This window comes from Myxine glutinosa, chromosome 1 (genome assembly GCF_964187855.1).
Source record: "Myxine glutinosa chromosome 1, kmMyxGlut1.1, whole genome shotgun sequence".
Classification (NCBI taxonomy): Eukaryota; Metazoa; Chordata; class Myxini; order Myxiniformes; family Myxinidae; genus Myxine; species Myxine glutinosa.
Window position 1 is genome coordinate 405609007 of NC_136261.1, and position 20607 is coordinate 405629613.

Below are 20607 nucleotides of genomic sequence, written 5' to 3' on the forward strand. Positions count from 1 at the left end.
TCAACAACAATTTCAAATTTCTAAAATCCTCTATTGCCAGCCGATTCACTTGAAATTTGAATGGGATTTACATATCAGGTCACTGAATTCAACCAACAACTATTTTTGAAATCAACATAGGCCAAAAGGTCAAAATAGGCCAAAGGTCAACCACTTTTTTCAAATTTCTAAAAGCCTCAATTTTCATCCAATTGACTTGAAATTTGAATTGGATTTTCATATCAGCTAACTGAATTCAACCACCAATTATTTGTGAGATCAAAAGGATGCTCTACTGAGTGCCATTCTGCTTTGTTCTGTTTTGCTAAGTGTCACTCGATGGGTGATTTTTAATTTGTGTGTTGGTTTGTGTGTTTGTCTGTCCGCTCATTTATACTTGTCTACAGGACACAATTTTAAAACGATCTTCACGAATCTTCACCAATTGGTAGAGTTCGAGCTCCGATAAAATCCTATGCATTTGAGGTCAAAAGGTCAACATCGGCGAAAGGTCAACCACTTTTTTTTCAAATTTCTAAAATCCTCAATTTTCATCCGATTGACTTGAAATTTGAATTGGATTGACATATCCGCTAACTGAATTCAACCACCAACTATTTTTGAGATCAGCCTCTTATCATCATGCCATCATTCCTGCAACCCTCTTCTGGTTAAACTGCCAAAATCAAGACTCTCTGCTCCTCTTCACTCCTTCATTCCTCTTTTCTCCTGCATCTGGAACAAACTCCCTCACTCTCTTCAATCCCACTCCACCCTCCAGGTCTTTAAAAACAGCTGTTCACCACCACCTCTTATCTTCCCCCATCCAAAACCTTGATCTTTTCTACCCCCGCTAATTTCACCCCAATTCCACTTTTTTGAAATACCAACTTCTGTCCTGGAAGTCCTTGGTGTCCTTGTGTTTTATACTTCTCCCACCCCCCCCCCCTTCCCACGCCTCCTCCGCCCAAGCCCTCTCCCTCCCACACATCTCCCTGCTCTCAAATGTTGTGTTTGTGTGCTTCCCCCTCTCTCCCCATCTTGTCTTCCGCTCCCTCTTTTTATATATTTTGTTTGTCTGGTTGATTTGTTTGTGAAGTAAATGTTAGCTTTCTCGAGCCTCGATACAGTATCCCCCCAAAAAAAAAAAAAGAGCATTGGCCAAAGGGTCAACAAAGGGCAAAGGTCAACAACAATTTCAAATTTCTAAAATCCTCAATTTTCATCCGATTCACTTTAAATTTGAATAGGATATCCATGTCGGCGAATTGAATTCAACCACCAACTATTTTTGAGATCAGCATCGGCCAAAAGGTCAACATCGGCCAAAGGTCAACAACCATTTCAAATTTCTAAAATCCTCAATTTTCGTCTGATTGACTTGAAATTTGAATAGGATATACATGTCGGCGAATTGAATTCAACCACCAACTATTTTTGAGATCAGCTTTGGCCAAAAGGTCAACGTAGGCCAAAGGTCAAACTTTTTTTGAATTTCTAAAATCCTCAATTCTCATCCAATTTTTTTTTTTTTTTGTGAACAGAGTCGAGGCTCGTCCAATTCTCATCCAATTTTTTTTTTTTTTTGTGAACAGAGTCGAGGCTCGTTAAAGAGCTAACATTTATCAAACAAACAAATCAAACAAACAAGCAAACAAAGTATATAAAAAGGGGAGCGGTCGACAAGATGGGGAGAGAAGGGGAGGAAGCACACAAACACAACATTTGAGAGCAGGGACATCGGGAGATGTTTTTGGAGGGAGAGGGCCTGGGGGGAGGCAGGATAGGTATAAAACGCAAGGACACCAAGGACTTCCAGGAAAGAAGTCAAAAGTCACCTCAAAAAAGTGGATTTGGGGTGAAATTAGCGGGGGTAGAAAAGATCAAGGTTTTGGATTGGGGAAGATAAGAGATGGTGGTGAACAGCCGTTTTAAAGACCTGGAGGGAGGAGTGGGATTGAAGAGAGTGAGGGAGTTTGTTCCAGAGGCGGGAGAAAAGAGGAATGAAGGAGTGAAGGTGAGCAGAGAGTCTTGATTTTGGCAGTTTAACCATAAGAGGGTTGCAGGCAGATCTTGTGCGACCTGCAGGAATATTTGGGGGACAGAGCCCAGAGAGAGCTGGGGGAGCAAGGCCAGAGAGGAGTCGGTAGAAGACGGAAAGACCACCAACCTGCCTGCGGTGATTAAGTGAAAGGCCCTCGGAGATAGCGTCATCGCAGGAGATTCCAATGATTCTGAACGCTTTGGTTTCAACAGCGTGAAGACGAGCTAGGTGTGAGGCAGGAGCACCAGCCCAGAGGGGAGAGCAGTACTCCATTGAGCTGCGGGATGAAAGCCTTGTATGTGGTGAGGAGCTCAGGTGTGCCAAGGAAGGACTTCGCACGACGGAGGATGCCCAGTGGGCGACTGGCTTTGGAGGCTAGCTTGGAAATGTGGTTTTCCCATGAAATATCATGGCAGATAGTGAGACCCAAAAGCTTGAGTGACAGAACTTCTTGGAGAGGATTATTCAGAAAGTAGATGGGAGGGTTGTCCAGTCGGTCTTTTCGGAGAGACATCGTAAGAGTGTGAGATTTGTCAGGATTGAAAGACATGTTCCACTTGTTTGCCCAGTCTGTGATTTTGTCCAGGTCTGCAGAGAGTGAGGAGGCTGCAGACTGCCGATCTGAGGGATGAGGAATGGAGCGGCAGAGAGTGCAGTCATCAGCAAAGAGATGGAGAGGATTTTCAAGAGAGTCAGAGAGATCATTGATGAAGACCAGAAAAAGCACAGGGCCCAGAACACTGCCTTGGGGAACTCCAGCCTGAACAGGAAGAGGGGATGAGAGAAACCCATTCAGGGCAACACGTTGACTACGACTAGAGAGGAAGGCCGCCAGCCATGCGTGGAGATTTCCATGGATACCAAAGGAGGAGAGTTTGGTGAGCAGAGCGGGGTGCCAGACCTTATCGAAGGCACGAGATATGTCGAGGGAGACAGCTCTAATTTCCTGTTTGGCATTGAGGACCTCCATCCATTGTTGAGACAGCAGAAGCAGCATGTCCAGAGTAGAGTGACCTGGTCTGAAACCAAATTGATGATCAGAGATCAAGCCATTGGAGAAGAGGAAAGATTTCATACCAAAGCAATGATGGATTCCATGACTTTGCTGATAATTGGGAGAAGGCTGATTGGTCTGTAGTTGCTAGGATCTGTTTTTGCACCTTTTTTGTGCAAAGCGGTGATGTTGGCTGATTTCCAAGCAGATGGCAGTTGACCTTGAGCAAAAGAGAGGGTGAAGAGAACAGAGAGAGGGAGTGAAAGAGCGGAAGAACAGGATTTTAGGACCCGTGGGCTGATGCCGTCAGGTCCAGTTGCAGAATCAGAGTCGAGGGTTGACAGAAACTTTTCCACCTTGTCAGGAGGAAAGGACACAGAGTCCAGGAGCAGCTGGGTATGACTGGGTATGGTGGGTACAGAGAGGGATGATGGGTTTGGGACACAAGATTTAGAGGCAAACACAGAGTTGAGGCATTCAGCTTTTTCACGTGCGGAGTCAGCTGTGTAGCCGTTAGCCGACTGTGGCGCAATTGACTTGAAATTTGAATAGGATATACATGTCGGCGAATTTAATTCAACCACCAACTATTTTTGAGATCGGCATGGGCCAGAGGTCAACAACAATTTCACATTTCTAAAATCCTCAATTTCCATCCGATTCACTTGAAATTTGAATGGGATTTACATATCAGGTCACTGAATTCAACCAACAACTATTTTTGCGATCAGCATAGGCCAAAAGGTCAAAATAGGCCAAAGGTCAATCACTTTTTTCAAATTTCTAAAATCCTCAATTTTCATCTGATTGATTTGAAATCTGAATAGGATTTGTATGTCAGCTTACTGAAACCAACCACCAACTATTTTTGAGGTCAACATAGGCCAAAATGTCAACATAGGCCAAATTTCTAAAATTGTCAATTTTCATCAAATTAACTTTAACTTTGAAGAGGATTTGCATATCAGGTTACTGAGTTAAACCACTAATGATTTTTGAGGTCAAAAGGATGCTCCACTGAGTGCCATTCTACTTTGTTGTTTTGCCAAGTGTCGCTCTGTGAGTGATTTTTCATTTATGTATTACTGGACGCGCGTTTTTCACAGACAATCGACCAGACGACAGCTCTTCGTGACCTCGGGTCCAGCCTGTCCTGGCTGGAGATCCAGGCTTTGTCGGAGGAGTCTCTCCGAGCCGTGGTTACGGGTCTGGGAATCGAGATCTTCGGAGCTCTCTGTGCCCGAGCCGAGCCCGCTCCGGTGAGGGATCGACTGTGTTCATTGGTCACACGAAAGTTCAACTACCCCATGTATGCTGAGCTGTACCATTTCATGGAGACGTGCGAAGCGGGGAGAGGATCGGAACGGACCGTCGTGGCTGGACATGGAAATTATGCTGCGGAGACTCTGGGGCCTGCATTGAGGCTGACTGTGCAGACAATATTAAGGCCAAGTGCCCCTGTTGGGCCTGCATTGGAGCCTATTGGGGGGGCTGCATTGGGGCCTACATTTGGGTCTACTGTGGGACCTGTGTTGGAATCGACTGTAGGGCCTTCATTGGGGCCTACCGTGGGGCCTGCATTGGGGCCGTTTGGGTGGCCTGCATTAGGGCCTACAGTGAGGGCTGCATTGGTTCAGACTGTGGGGCCTGCATTGGAGCCTACTGTGGGGCCTGCATTGGAGCCTACTGTGGGGCCTGCATTGGAGCCTACTGTGGGGCCTGCATTGGAGCCTACTGTGGGGCCGACTGGGGTCCGGCATGCATTGGAGCCTACTGTGGGGCCTACATTAGGGCTGAATGGGGGATCTGCATTGAGGCCGACTGTGGGGCCTGAAATGGGGCCGACTGTAGGGCCTGAAATGTGGCCTCGTGTGGGGCCTGCATTGAGGCTTGTATTGGGGCCTCGTGTGGTGCCTGCATTGGGGCCGTTTGGGTGGCCTGCATTGGGGCTGACTGTGGGGCCTGCATTGGGGCCGACTGTGGGGCCGGCATTGGGGCCGACTGTGGGGCCTGCATTGGGGCCGACTGTGGGGCCTGCATTGGGGCCGACTGTGGGGCCTGCATTGGGGCCGACTGTGAGGCCTGCATTGGGGCAGACTGTGGGGCCTGCATTGGGGCAGACTGTGGGGCCTGCATTGGGGCAGACTGTGGGGCCAGCATTGGGGCAGACTGTTGGGCCTGCATTGGGCCAGACTGTTGGGCCTGCATTGGGCCAGACTGTGGGGCCTGCATTGGGGCAGACTGTGGGGCCTGCATTGGGACCGGCTTTGAGGCCAACTGTGGGGCCTGTTTTGTTGCCGACTGTGAGGCCTGCATTGGGGCCGACTGTGAAGCCTGCTTTGGGGTCGACTGGGGGGCCTTCATTGGGATCGACTGGGGGGGCTGCATTGCGGCCGACTGGGGGGCCTGCATTGGGGCCTACTGTGGTGCCTGCATTGGGGCCGACTGTGGTGCCTGCATTGCGGCCGACTGGGGGGCCTTCATTGGGGTCGACTGGGGGGCCTTCATTGGGGTCGACTGGGGGGCCTTCATTGGGGTCGACTGGGGGGCCTTCATTGGGATCGACTGGGGGGGCTGCATTGCGGCCGACTGGGGGGCCTGCATTGGGGCCTACTGTGGTGCCTGCATTGGGGCCTACTGTGGTGCCTGCATTGGGGCCGACTGTGGGGCCTGCATTGGGGCCGACTGGGGGGCCTTCATTGCGGCCGACTGGGGGGCCTTCATTGGGGTCGACTGGTGGGCCTTCATTGTGGTCGACTGGGGGGCCTGCATTGTGGCCGACTGGGGGGCCTACTGTGGTGCCTGCATTGGGGCCTACTGTGGTGCCTGCATTGGGGCCGAATGGGGGGCCTTCATTGCGGCCGACTGGCGGGCCTTCATTGCGGTCGACTGGGGGGCCTGCATTGGGGCCGACTGGGGGGCCTGCATTGGGGCCGACTGGGGGGCCTGCATTGGGGCCGAATGGGGGGCCTTCATTGCGGCCGACTGGCGGGCCTTCATTGCGGTCGACTGGGGGGCCTGCATTGCGGCCGACTGGGGGGCCTGCATTGGGGCCGACTGGGGGGCCTGCATTGGGGTCGACTGTGGGACCTGCATTGGGGCTGACTGGGGGACCTGCACTGGGGCTGACTGGGGGACCTGCACTGGGGCTGACTGGGGGGCCTGCACTGGGGCCTATTGTGGGTCCTGCATTGAGGCCTACTGGGGGGCCAATTATGCAGACTTATATGGACCTGACCGTAGGACATGTTGGAGTCCTGAGCATCAAGATCAAAGAAGAGGATTCGTTTGGGTCCGATGGAAGGGACCAGGACGATGGTGAGTCCTGTGAATTGTCATTATTGTGGGGAGTCCATGACGTAATCGAGTTTTGACAAGTTTAGTCCTGGGTTAATCTTGGCCCAGTACTTCAAGTCTCGTTTACTTCCATAGTTCCATCCTAATGGTATCGGCATCTCTCAGTTTTGACAAACACTGCATTCACACATTGTCCCCACCTCTTGGGGACACTGCTTGTCACGCATGCGATCAGTACCCTTCTCCTTTGTCTTCGCATCTACACACCCTGGGGACATCTTTCTCCCCGAGAGCCGAGGAGTAACCCTACATTTTTGCCGGGGAATGATTTCTCGGCTCTCGGGGAACCGGGTTTGCGTCTACGAGGTCGGCCAAATGAGTACAAGCTTACGAGGATGAATGAGCCATTTGAGTATCCTGCGTCGGAGTGGCGACCCGTCCAGGATTGTGCCAAATCGCCAAGAAACTGCTACGGCAGCCCTAAGCACCTGGAGATGCAAAAAGATGTGCTCATCATCGTCATCACTGGCATGAGGTATTCAGAAGCAGACGATGACCACCCCTGTCGTGAACCTTTTTAGTTTCCGGTGTTGCCTCCAGCGTGCGTTGAACGTAAATAATTTTTTTAATCTCTGGTTTGTTATCCTCGTTGTCTTCATTGGTTACAAGTCTAAAAAATACATCAGAAAATGAGAATTGTTTTTCCTTTTATTTTGGTGAATGGATCCACAATGCAATAACAAAACTAGAACGGCACTCAGTGGAGAGCATACCTCCACCTGGTTGGCCATGTCACTCAAAGGTGAAGAATCACTTGAAAATTCTTCCAGCTGGACCCGGATCCGGATCTTCACCAAAATCGGATCGATACTTCCTCGTCACACACACAACCTGTCCGACAAGTTTCATCCAAATCCATCAATAACTTTTTGAGATATCCTGCTACGTATCGTTTTTGGCCCTATCGCCCAATGGTGAAGAATCACTTGAAAAATTCTCGTAGCTGGATCCGGATCTTCACCCAAATCTAATCATTTTATTCTTGTCACATACGCTACATCTCTGACAAATTTCGTCCGAATCTGTCCACAACTGTTTGTGATATTTTGTTCACAAACAAACATACGGACAAACAGACCAGTGAAAACATAACCTCCCCCAACTTTTGGGGGCGTAGCTAACAATGGCGGCCTACATGCGTTATGGTGGCATCCATGCGGTGACATCGGTGGTGACATGGTCGACACAATTTCCAAACACAGTGTCAGAGAGTTCCTTTTTCTTCATTTTGGGTCTTTCTCTTACGTATATACGTATTATCTATAGAATTAACTTCGTTTCTTATTCTTTTTGAAAGAAAGTAAAACACTTTTCGGGACTCTGTGGCGTAATGTTTGAGTTTCCACTCTAAGTCCGGGAGGTCGTTGGTTCAAACCCCGCCCGAGTCCTATCAAAGACTTAAACTAGAGCGTTCATATAACATGCACGATACTCCACACAGTGTCACTACAATCACACTAAAATACTCTAATTGCCGTCTGTCTGTCTGTCGATTTTTTGACCGTGATACATTCCGTCGTTACTTATCCAATCTCAACCAAACTTGATAGGATGACTAAGGGTTACATAATGAAGGTGTAGCGTATTCATTCCCCCCCCCCCCCCCCCCCCAAAGTGGGTTTTCTCTCCCGAGCGGGGTTTTCCCCGCCATTACCATCAACGGGGTTGCGTGTTGAGGTGCACATCCATGTTAAGTTAGCTTTATCGTGGCGTTTTTTTGGTGGGGAGGAGGCATGGGAAGGGGAATGGGGGTGGGAGAGGTATAAAGCACATGGACACTCCAGGAAAGAAATTGCTATTTCAAAAAAAATGGATCTGGGGTGAAGTAACGGGGGTAGAAAATATCAAGGTTTTGGAAGGGGGAAGATAAGAGATGGTGGTGAACAGCTGTTTTAAAGACCTGGAGGGAGGAGTGGGATTGAGGAGAGTGCGGGAGCTTGTTCCAGAGGCAGGAGAACAGAGGAATGAAAGAGTGAAGGTGAGCAGAGAGTCTTGATTTTGACAATTTCAATATAAGAGGGTTACTGGCAGATCTTGTGCGACCTGTAGGAGTATTTGGGGGACAGAGCACAGACAGAGCTGGGGGTCTAGGCGAGAGAGGAGTCTGTAGAAGACAGAAAGACCACCAACCTGCCTGCGGTGAGTAAGTGAAAGGCCCTTGGAGTTAGCTTCATCGCGGGAGATTCCAATGATTCTGAAAGCTTTGGTTTCAACAGCGTGAAGCTGAGCTAGGTGTGAGGCAGGAGCACCGGCCCAGAGGGGGGAGCAGTATACCATTGAGCTGTGGATGAAAGCCTTGTATGTGGTGAGGAGCTCAGGTGTGCCAAGGAAGGACTTCGCACGACGGAGGATGCGCAGTCGGCGACTGGCTTTGGAGGCCAGATTGGAAATGTGGTTTTCCCAGGAAAGATCATAGCAGACAGAGAGACCCAAAAGCTTGAGTGACAGAACTTCTTGGGGAGGATTGTTAAGAAAGCAGATGGGAGGGTTGTCCAGACAGTCTTTTCGGAGAGAAAACATTTAAAAAAATATTCTCAGTCGCTTGGAAAATATTTTCAGACTCAAAATTTTTCAGTCCATTCTCAGTCGCTTGGAAAACATTCAAAATATCACGATCCCTCTCATTGGGTGTAAGCTATTTTGCATGTTAATGCATTGAGTAAACTAGCAGAGTACCTGCCCTATGGGCGATCTTGTTCCAAGCATGCAACAAGTTCTTCTGATACATGCAGGGTCTTTATTTGGACGGGATGTACTTGCTCTCATAGTTATACTTGTGCTTGGGCAACTGATAGCTGCTTCAATCACTCCTAAAAACGAGATGATATTCATAGAATACTTACCCCGCACAGTCAACTTGACGTCAGCCAACTCTTCTGTTTTTAAAGGGTTTTTCCCCCCTTGATCCAATATGGCTGCCAGACCACATGAGCTATGACATCATAAATTTATATTCTCTAATATAATTGTTGTGTCGATCCCACTCAAGAAATTTCAAATTCGTCAGACTGAGCATCGTCCCTGTCAAATTATGACGTCATAATTATGGCACGAATGATGTCATCGTTAACATATATTATTCCCCATTGGGAGTACTTGACAATGAGCCATGTTTCAATTTTTTCCATTGAGCGGTTTCGGAGATGTAGAGGTGCACCGTTTTTTCAAGATGGCATCTGTTTGACATGACCTGTGACGTCATTATTATGAATGTGTCCGGAAGTACAAAATTTTGCAGGTTCCTATGGTGAAACCTTCGTGTTAATCGGAACAACTGTTGCCGAGAAAATTAATTTTCAAAATGTAGACACGTACGCACGCACGTACACCACATGTATGCAACCAAATGCTTAACCCTGCTTTTTGCTTCACGAGCACAGGATAATAATAAAAAACCCAGGTTATATGCATGAAGGAAAAACATACCGACTGCTTATAATTCAAAACACCCCACTGTCCTGGAAAACGTGGGGACAGGAATACTGCACTGTAACGGATGGGGACTTGTAATACCGTCTCTCACCTGGAGTGGCGCTACACGATACACATTTACATAGAGAATTTCTCTTCCCAAGAAAACCGGCAGAGACAGAAACACCCCGATTATATACACTAATTTGGGTCATGCTGATCCTCGGTAGAAAGTCTGGATGTAATCGGCAAAGAAATGTAGGAGTAGCGCAACACACACAGACACATTTGTGAATTTACTACCTGTAACATGCTTCCCATTAGCCTACGATTTACAATGCTTTAAGAGGAATGTCAATTCATACTTCCTACATCTTTGAGGTTTAATCGCATTTTACCAGACCTCTGCTACTTCCGGTATCTTGGATGTTTTCTTTATTATTTTATTTTATTCAATTTTATTTTAATTTTTTTAAATGCTTGTTTGTTTGTTACTTGGCAAAACAATTTTTTTTTTTCCAAGTATGTTGATCACTCTGGTTTGTGTGTTTGTTTGTCTGTCCGCTCACTTATACTTGCCTACAGGTCACAATTTTAAACCGATCTTCACTAAACTTCACCAAATGGTAGAGTTCGTGGTGCGACAAAATCCTATATATTTTTAAGGTCAAAAAGGGGTAATTCCACGACATTATGGAGTGACACTTTGAGTCATTTTTGTGAACTTTGATTGCTCTAGCACAGCGATAAAGCCACTAGTACCTACTCTCTATATATCATATTGTAAAGGAAGAATTGCACTTTACAGAGATATTAATGGAGTTCCTGTAAGTTGGACCATTGTCAAGTAATTAACATTCAAAAACTGTGTTACGGAGTGACACTGTCTTTTGTCATTTATTAAACAATAACAACATTTATTGAAAACTCTGCTCTCACAATAGTTATAAAATTGTAATGAAATACTGGGAAGATACACTAATAGTTGTACCTTCAGTACAGGGGTTTCAAAATTCCAGACATGACCTAATTACTCTGAAATAATTACAATAGTCCTGTTACGGAGTGACGAAAAATCCCGTTACGGAGTGACGAGTCAATTTTGAGATTTCTCCCAAAGCAACAAATCATTTCTAGATTACGCCAGACTTTCATTCTGAACCCAGCTGACTTGTGCTGGCGTTTCAACATTTAACACTTTAGAAAATAATAAAAATAAAAATCTGAACTGAGAAAATATACAATAAACATATACAAAAGTCAAGAAATAGACTAAAGAAATTGAGAACAATTTATGAGTGGATGACCAGAAACAAAACAAAGTTTGGAATTAATCAGTTGGCCACATCACAAAACTTCACATGACTGCCCTGCAAAAGGTTCCCTTTCCCAAAGGACATTCAGCAAATACATAATGATTGCGATGGTCGAGGGATGGCGGAAGAAGGAATCTGACGACTTGGTTGGAATCAATCCAGGATTTATCTTCCACCTCTGGGAATGTATATGCCAAGTCAGATAGGCCCGCTTTTTGCAAAAATGATACTTCCAAACAACCATCATCTACTATCTGAGTCATCTGGCCAACAAACAACTTCTTAGATTTTTTTGTGACATACTGCACAGTCACAAAGTCACCAGGGTGCACTTGGGGTTGACTGTCTGACCTGGGGCACTCAGCAGATGCTGGACTAGCAGTATTTGGACATTCCAAGGATGATACATGGCACTCGGGGTGAAGACTCACCAATTCAAATTATTCTGCTGTTGAGTACATCGAGGCACTCACAACATACATATTTCCTCACAGGTTTCACACAGTGTGTTTGGTGTGTATTCGGAAGCGACTTCACTAACTGCTAGCGCTCGTCCAATTGCGACTGGCACTTCTGAATGTCTCCTGCTGCGATGAATAAAACTTCGATCTTTTTGCACTGTGCCGCTGCTACGCGGAAGAAGGATTCTGCATCAGATACAGGATCCCCAGCCAGATTTACCAACCAAACTCTCCTTTTTACCTCACCTCCTATCCCATCAACAGTGCCCTTACCATGAGATGTGGCAAAGAAATTCCAGGATAATTGAATCATGAACAATTCTTGAAGGAATGTTAGATTGGAAAACAAGAATTTCTGTTTAAATTGACTGGCTGCCCCATCTGAAAAAAAGTCAATCGCCCTAATCCTGGGGTGGCGTGATATCAGTGTGGTGATGATATTGGACAGGAAGGTATGAACAGCATATTTGCCATGCTGGAGGTCATCGCTAACAATAACGAAAGACTCGGTAACATTAACATCAATCCAGGCGCACACTGTGAATAGAGTGACTTGGACGTGGCTCCAATGAGCACTCTGGATTTCATTCTGTTCTATCGCAGCATAGTTCTCCGCAAAATCGACCTGGACGACAATGCGATCACCATCAACTGCCTTCCTTCTATCTTCAAAGAAGTAGCTCTGCTTCCTCTTGATGAATGAGTGCGAGCTGAAGCATGGAAGTTGTTTGCAATACCTCATGCAGGGCATCCTGAACAGTCCCATCTTTAGATACTTTTGTGGCCTGCTGCTCAATTGTCTCCCACTGAAACCACTTCAGCGGCAGGTTAGCTGTGTCGTCGTCGACAGAATACACTGTGGCAAACTTGGTATGGCATTCCTGACATTTTCCTGTCATGCAGTTGTCCGAATCCTGATCACATACAATGCTTCCAAGGAATTCACGAAAGTTGGTCGAAAGTCCAGGTACATGAGATGACAAGGCCTCCAATAAGAGGCGCATGTTTTCATGATATCTGCAGAGGCAGACATTGTACGGAAACTTTGAATTGAGGCATACATTGGCTGGACGAAGTGCTGCGAATTTGGAGTAGCCGATCTTGATGTTTGGATATTTCTCACAAAACAAACTGTATGCCTCTCGTATTGTCATCATTAGGAAACTCTTTTGAACCTTGTCCTTCTGTTTCCCAGTCTTAATGACCACAAAGTCTTTCTTCCCTGGCGACATCCATGAAATATCGGGACTTAGTGTTTTTGCCCTTCGCCTGACATCTCCGCTGACGTGCACGTTCACTTTCCCTTGCCTTCGCAACATTAGCAGCACGCGCCTCTCTCTTGCGTTTCGCATCCAGCTCCCTGCATTTTTCCTTGTGCCTGTCTCGAAAACGCTTTTGTCGCTCGGCAGCAGTCAATGGCATCCTGTCTGTAATATGAATGCATCGACAAATTATCCATTTGAATTGCACCGTACCCTTCTACGAATCATCTAAAAGATCATGAAATGTTTTAGGCCACAAAAGCTGACAGTAGAGGTTGCAAGCGGCTTCACTCAGCTTGTCCACTGCAAAGTTGGCGGTCCGCGGTGGCGCGGTGATTTGTCTAGTTTTTCTCTTACGATGCGTATCCGCAGGTGACAACAGAGGTGTAGTTTGTACTCACCGATTGCTGGATGTAAACCGATTTCAAAACTGCTCAAGATGACCACGCGTAAACTTGAAACTTGTCATACGGAAGTAAAATCTGGCACGCAATGAATTCTGGGACAGCTACTCTGTCGCCACCTTTTTTCAGGCTGAGTTATCAATTGTTTGACAGAATGAGTCACTCCGTAACGTTACGGAGTGACAAGTTTTCTTTTTAATTTATTTTTTGTAGATTTAAAAAATATATATATACTATACTGTACAATTTGGGTGGTATAAGTTCTTAATGACCCTGGATTTATTTGGTTTTTCATCCACCAGTTGAAGAGAAAAGTAAACAAATGTCCAATTTTCGTTATGGAGTGACACGTCACGGAGTGACATCTGACTCCTAATTTGAGTGTTAATTAAGCATAGAAGGCCAACTCATATTTTTTTTCAATTGGTTTTGAAATAATCTTCATACAGGTATCTTCTGATGGATAGCATTTGTTGACTTCATGCCAATGAATTGAGAGACTAATGAATTAATAGTTCTTTGCATTATCGAGGGCCAATTTTACTGCGCTTTTCAGTAGAATGACTTCATTAATTGCAACGAGTGATGTAAGCCAACAGAGCAAGCTAACTCGGTGATCTTGACATTATCTGAAAGTACATTTTTTCAGCTTTCATTTGGTACATAACATGAACTTTTTCAGTCAAACTTAAAATTTGACCTCTGCGGACCGTTTCTCGTGGAATTGCCCAAAGGTCAGCATAGGCCAAAGGTCAACCACTTTTTTTCCAAATTTCTAAAATCCTCAATTTTCCTCCGATTGACTTAAAATTTTAATCGGATTTACATATCCGCTGACTGAATTCAACCACCAACTATTTTGAAGATCAGCGTCGGCCAAAAGGTCAACATAGGCAAAAGGTCAACCACTTTTTTTCGAATTTCTAACATCCTCAATTTTCAATCGATTGGCTTGAAATTTGAATAGGATTTTCATATCAGCTAACTGAATTCAACCACCATTTATTTGTGAAGTCAAAAGGATGCTCTACTGAGTGACATTCTGCTTTGTTCTGTTTTGCCAAGTGTCGCTCAATGAGTGATTTTTCATTTGTTTTTGTTTGTTTTTGTTTGTTTGTTTGTTTGTTTATTTATTTATTTTATTTATTATTATTTTTTCCTTTTTTCCTTTATCATTTTTTTTTTTTTCCTAACATTCTATAAGCCCCTTAACCCTGGTGTTGGGCTAGCGGCTAGGGTGCCAGCTTAGGATCCTAGGATCCTGGGTTCGAATCCCGGTCGATCGCTGAATTAACGCCAGGGGGGTTGACTCAGCTTGTCATCCTTCCGAGGTCGTCAAATTGAGTACCAGTTCACTGGTAATTCCCTGTTTGTCGTTAAAGGCGGCAAAAAGGGTTGGCGTCAGGAAGGGCATCCGGCCGTAAAACATTGCTTCAAAAATGGGACCAAAAAACAACAACAACCACGGTTCCCGAAGAAGGCCAACCCCCGCTTTGCAGGGAAAAATGGCCTCTAAAGGTGGTTATTTTTTTTAATATTATATTCTATAAGCCCCTTACCTAGAGTGGCTGTATGCCTTGTCTGGGGCGATATCCATAAAAAACAATGTTAGGATTCTAAATTCCTGACCTGATAACTCCTGGGACAGGCAAATGCAAAATGCCCATTCCATTCTCGTTCTCGTGACTGCTTTGCAAGCGGCAATTCTCTCAAAAGAGCCTGCCCATGAATGGAATGCAACAAACCTAAACAGTAAACACACAATGTAGAGATTTCCCTGCACCTTGGAACACCACAGATGGCAGTTGATAGGGGGTGAATTCTCGGAACGGTGTACATTTTTGAAAAAAATCTTTTGCATACCGGTTTGATGCCGATTTGACCCTTTTTTGACTTCACGTGCGTGTAATGGGAACCTTTGTGGCTCTACTTTGAGCTTTATATTCATTCAATGGACCAGCTGTTTGGAGTTACTAATTTTTTTCATGCATCTTCTTCACAGGGACATGCAAGAGTCTCGTCGGGAAGTATGTCTGCCCCTCGTGCTCTTGCAGCTTCACCACCGAGGCCGACTTGCGGGTGCATTCGGAGTGGCATCGACCGGATTCCGATGTTGAAAAGGACAAATCGACCAACATGGCACACCCACAAACCCAAGCAGGAACTAAGCTGTTATATACGTGCAACGTGTGTGGGAAAACGTTCATTTACCGATCAATGTACAACCGACACATCCATTGTCATAGGAGAAGTTCCAACAATGTGAAGTGTTGGAAGGCATTCAACCGGGCTTTGGCATGTCAAAAATGCTGGCGCATTCACACGGGAGAGTGCCCATACAGTTGCAAAGCTTGTTCGCTGGCCTTCTGGTGTGAACAGCCGTTAAAAGCGCACATGCGCATTCACATGGGACAGCGCCCGTACTGTTGCAAGATTTGTCCACAGATATTTTCGTCTCTGTTAAAGTTGAAGAGGCACATGTGTATTCACATGGCACAGCCTCGATTCGTTTGCGAAGTGTGTTCGTTCACATTCTGGTACGAAAGGGATTTTAAAAAGCACATCAACCTCAGGGGAAAGGATCCCCCCATGGTTCGGACGTTGCTGCAAAGACCCACTATGAATCGGATCTTGCTGCAGAAACCCGTTTAGAATCGGACTTGATCGGATATGTGGAATTCACACGGAGGAGCGTCCATACATTCGCAACGTTTATGCAACGGCATTGTGGGGTAAATACTATTTGCAAATGAACATGCTCGATCACGGGGCGGAGTAGACATTGAGGCAGACGATTTTTTTTTTTAGTATACAAGATCGAGGCTCGTGTAAGAGCTAACATTGATCACAAAAACACAAACTGACACATAACACATATGATAAAGGGAGCGGGATACAAAATGGGGAGAGAGGGGGGAGCACACAAGTGCAAAATTTGAGAGCAGGGAGATCTGTGGGAGGGAGAGGGCTTGGGGGGAGGAGGCATGGGAAAGGGGGGGGGGGGGGAGTATAAAACACAAGGACATTGCAAGGACTTCCATGAAAGAAGTCGGTATCACATCGAAGTCGGTATCGTATCAGAGTCGGCAGAGAATTCTCAGATGATGGCGGGATTTGCAGGCCAGCTTGCGGATGTGATGAGCACAAGATCGGGTGCAGCTGAGAGCGAAACCTCGGACATTCAGAGAGGATAATCGCAGAAGTAAATTGGGGTCCGTTTTACTTCCTGTTCTTGATTGTCCCCAAATAAATTGCCTCACCGCCGACTCGATTGCAGGTTCTTCTTGAACTCTCTACCAGCACGCTTCTTCCTCTTCTTTTTCTTCTTCTGTTGAATACAGCACAGGCTGTAAGTAGCATCATTAACTGAGTGGAGAGGAGGAGAGGTTGGCAGGCGTTGGTACTGATGTGACTGCCCCTCTGTAGGTCAGGACAGGAACTGGGAACTTTGGCCAGGTGCGGACGTATCTCGCCTCTTCGCGAAAAGCCGTGTGGACTTTTGAACACCCACCACTAACCAATGCTGGCAGACTGGTCCTCCTTTTTAAACACCCACCACTAACCAATGCTGGCAGACTGGTCCTCCTTTTTAACACCCACCACGAACCAATGCTGGCAGACTGGTCCTCCTTTTTAAACACCCACCACTAACCAATGCTGGCAGACTGGTCCTCCTTTTTAACACCGACCATGAACCAATACTGGCAGACTGGTCCTCCTTTTTAAACACCCACTACTAACCAATGCTGGCAGACTGGTCCTCCTTTTTTAACACCCACTACTAACCAATGCTGGCAGACTGGTCCTCCTTTTTAACACCCACCACTAACCAATACTGGCAGACTGGTCCTCCTTTTTAACACCCACTACTAACCAATGCTGGCAGACTGGTCCTCCTTTTTAAACACCCACCACTAACTAATACTGGCAGACTGGTCCTCCTTTTTAAACACCCACCACTAACCAATGCTGGCAGACTGGTCCTCCTTTTTAAACACCCACCACTAACCAATGCTGGCAGACTGGTCCTCCTTTTTAACACCCACCACGAACCAATGCTGGCAGACTGGTCCTCCTTTTTAACACCCACCACTAACCAATGCTGGCAGACTGGTCCTCCTTTTTAACACCGACCATGAACCAATACTGGCAGACTGGTCCTCCTTTTTAAACACCCACTACTAACCAATGCTGGCAGACTGGTCCTCCTTTTTTAACACCCACTACTAACCAATGCTGGCAGACTGGTCCTCCTTTTTAACACCCACCACTAACCAATACTGGCAGACTGGTCCTCCTTTTTAACACCCACTACTAACCAATGCTGGCAGACTGGTCCTCCTTTTTAAACACCCACCACTAACTAATACTGGCAGACTGGTCCTCCTTTTTAAACACCCACCACTAACCAATGCTGGCAGACTGGTCCTCCTTTTTAAACACCCACCACTAACTAATACTGGCAGACTGGTCCTCCTTTTTAAACACCCACTACTAACCAATGCTGGCAGACTGGTCCTCCTTTTTAACACCCACCACTAACTAATACTGGCAGACTGGTCCTCCTTTTTAAACACCCACCACTAACTAATACTGGCAGACTGGTCCTCCTTTTTAAACACCCACTACTAACCAATGCTGGCAGACTGGTCCTCCTTTTTAACACCCACCACTAACCAATGCTGGCAGACTGGTCCTCCTTTTTAAACACCCACCACTAACTAATACTGGCAGACTGGTCCTCCTTTTTTAACACCCACTACTAACCAATGCTGGCAGACTGGTCCTCCTTTTTAACACCCACCACTAACCAATACTGGCAGACTGGTCCTCCTTTTTAAACACCCACCACTAACCAATGCTGGCAGACTGGTCCTCCTTTTTAAACACCCACCACTAACCAATGCTGGCAGACTGGTCCTCCTTTTTAAACACCCACCACTAACTAATACTGGCAGACTGGTCCTCCTTTTTAACACCCACCACTAACCAATACTGGCAGACTGGTCCTCCTTTTTAACACCCACTACTAACCAATGCTGGCAGACTGGTCCTCCTTTTTAAACACCTACCACTAACCAATGCTGGCAGACTGGTCCTCCTTTCTAACACCCACTACTAACCAATGCTGGCAGACTGGTCCTCCTTTTTAAACACCCACTACTAACCAATGCTGGCAGACTGTTCCTCCGGCTGACCATCCTCCCAACGGATGCCGCACACGTTGATACCTCACCCAGGATGTGAAATGCCATGCCGGTAACACTTTACAGCTGGGCCGACATTCGGACCCAGGCTCGACAACTAAAGGTGCTATCAATGGTCCGTTATTAATAAACTAGCGGGGTCACCCGTGGGAATCCCACGGGCATGGATGTGTGTGACATTTCGACATATTGAGTTATATGCTGCACATTCATTTTTACAAAATGGTTACTGGCAAGTCATCAGATCCAGAAATGGTGTGAATTTAGTTATTTCACATAATATGTGACCCCTCACTCCTCTCCACCTGACACTCTCCTGTCTCCACCTGACACTCTCCTGTCTCCACCTGACACTCTCCTGTCTCCACCTGACACTCTCCTCTCTCCACCTAGCACTCCTCTCCTCTCCAAACCCTCACATCCCTCTCCTTTCCAATCCCTCACCTCTCCAATCCCTCACACTCCTCTCCTCTGCAATCCTTCACACGCCTCTCCAATCGCGCCTCACACTCCTCTCCAATCGCGCCTCACACTCCTCTCCAATCGCGCCTCACACTCCTCTCCAATCGTGCCTCACACTCCTCTCCAATCGTGCCTCACACTCCCCTCCAATCACTCCTCTCCAATCGTGCCTCACACTCCTCTCCAATCACGCCTCACACTCCTCTCCAATCGTGCCTCACACTCCTCTCCAATCGCGCCTCACACTCCTCTCCAATCGCGCCTCACTCGCCTCTCCAATCGGCTTTCCCCGTCTCGTTTCTCTCCTTTTTCTCCCGTCTCGTTCTTTTTCTTGCTCCAAATCGGCCCGTCGGAATCGGAAATCGGCCCGTCTCGCCCGTCGGCCCGTCGGAATCGGAAATCGGCCCGTCTTGCTTTTGTGCTTGTGCGTAAATAAATTGTGTTCATGACACCATTTCTGGTGTTGGGCGAGCGGCTAGGGTGCCGGCTTAGGATCCTGGGTTCGAATCTCGGTCGATCGCCGAATTAATGCCAGGGGGGTTGACTCAGCCTGTCATCCTTCCGAGGTCGGCTAATTGAGTACCAGTTCACTGGTAATTCCCTGTTTGTCGTTGAAGGCGGCAAAAAGGGTTGGCGTCAGGAAGGGCATCCGGCCGTAAAACATTGCTTCAAAAAGGGGACAAAAAAACAACAACTACCACAGTCCCCGAAAAGGCCAACCCCCGCTTTGCGGGGAAAAATGGCCTCTAAACGGTGGTTTTTACACCATTTCTGGATCTGATGACTTGCCAGTAACCATTTTGTAAAAATGAATGTGCAGCATCTAACTCAATATGTCGAAATGTCACACACATCCATGCCCGTGGGATTCCCACGGGTGACCCCGCAAGTTTGCATTGACGTTCGTCGATGGACTCGTTCGCCCGTCTCATTCGTTTTCTTGCTGCATCCTGTTCAAGTCTGCGTTCTTCATCGATCGTCTCATTCATTTTGGAAATAGAAGTTTCCACGCAGCGCATGAATTGTCACGATCCTCAAGAGGAATTTGTCTCGTAATCATCAAATGATAAATGGCAAGTAAATTATATTGTGGAAAATTAAAGATTTCAAATAAACCTATTTAAAGTGTATTCGCACATAACTAATTTAAAAAAACCAAGAAATATCTCTCGGTAATTTCCTGAAACATATTTTACTTCCGGCTAATAATGTTGAATTAAATAAAAACGAAGAAATATATGTCGGCATCATTGTTGACGTTTTTGTGACGACTGTCATCAAACGAAAAAGTAATATATCTTAACGGAAAAGCAAAAGCGAATTTTTAATATATATCGACACGTTGCCGTCGGTGTCATGTTGGGCGGTGTATGATACACCATGACGCGATTTTAAAAAATATATCTCTGCATTTTCCCGCGTGTGTGGAATGTTCTCAATTATTGCTGACACCGAGTCCAAAACCATCGATAAAAATGAAATCATATGGTGAGTTAGATTGGAGATAAAGGCGTGAGAGAGACTCAATGGCCTTGAAGTTGAAGTTACAGGCGTTTGAGAATTCATTTCGTTCTATAAACGGCAACTTTCATTGGATTTCCTTCCCGTTTTTTTTCAACCGAGTCGAAAACTATGTTAGCGACTGTGAAAAATGAAATGATATATCGAATTTTTAATATGTATCGACACGTTGCCGTCGGTGTCATGTTA

At 46.3% G+C, this 20607-nt stretch overlaps 1 long non-coding RNA gene across 1 annotated transcript; it reads left to right on the plus strand.

The window, feature by feature from the left end:
- The first annotated feature begins 5810 nt into the window (after positions 1–5810).
- LOC137412932 (uncharacterized) lies at positions 5811–16499 on the plus strand. Its single transcript, XR_013622121.1, has 2 exons — positions 5811–6335; positions 15231–16499. It is a non-coding gene; the product is annotated as an uncharacterized LOC137412932 (long non-coding RNA).
- Positions 16500–20607: the final 4108 nt, after the last annotated feature.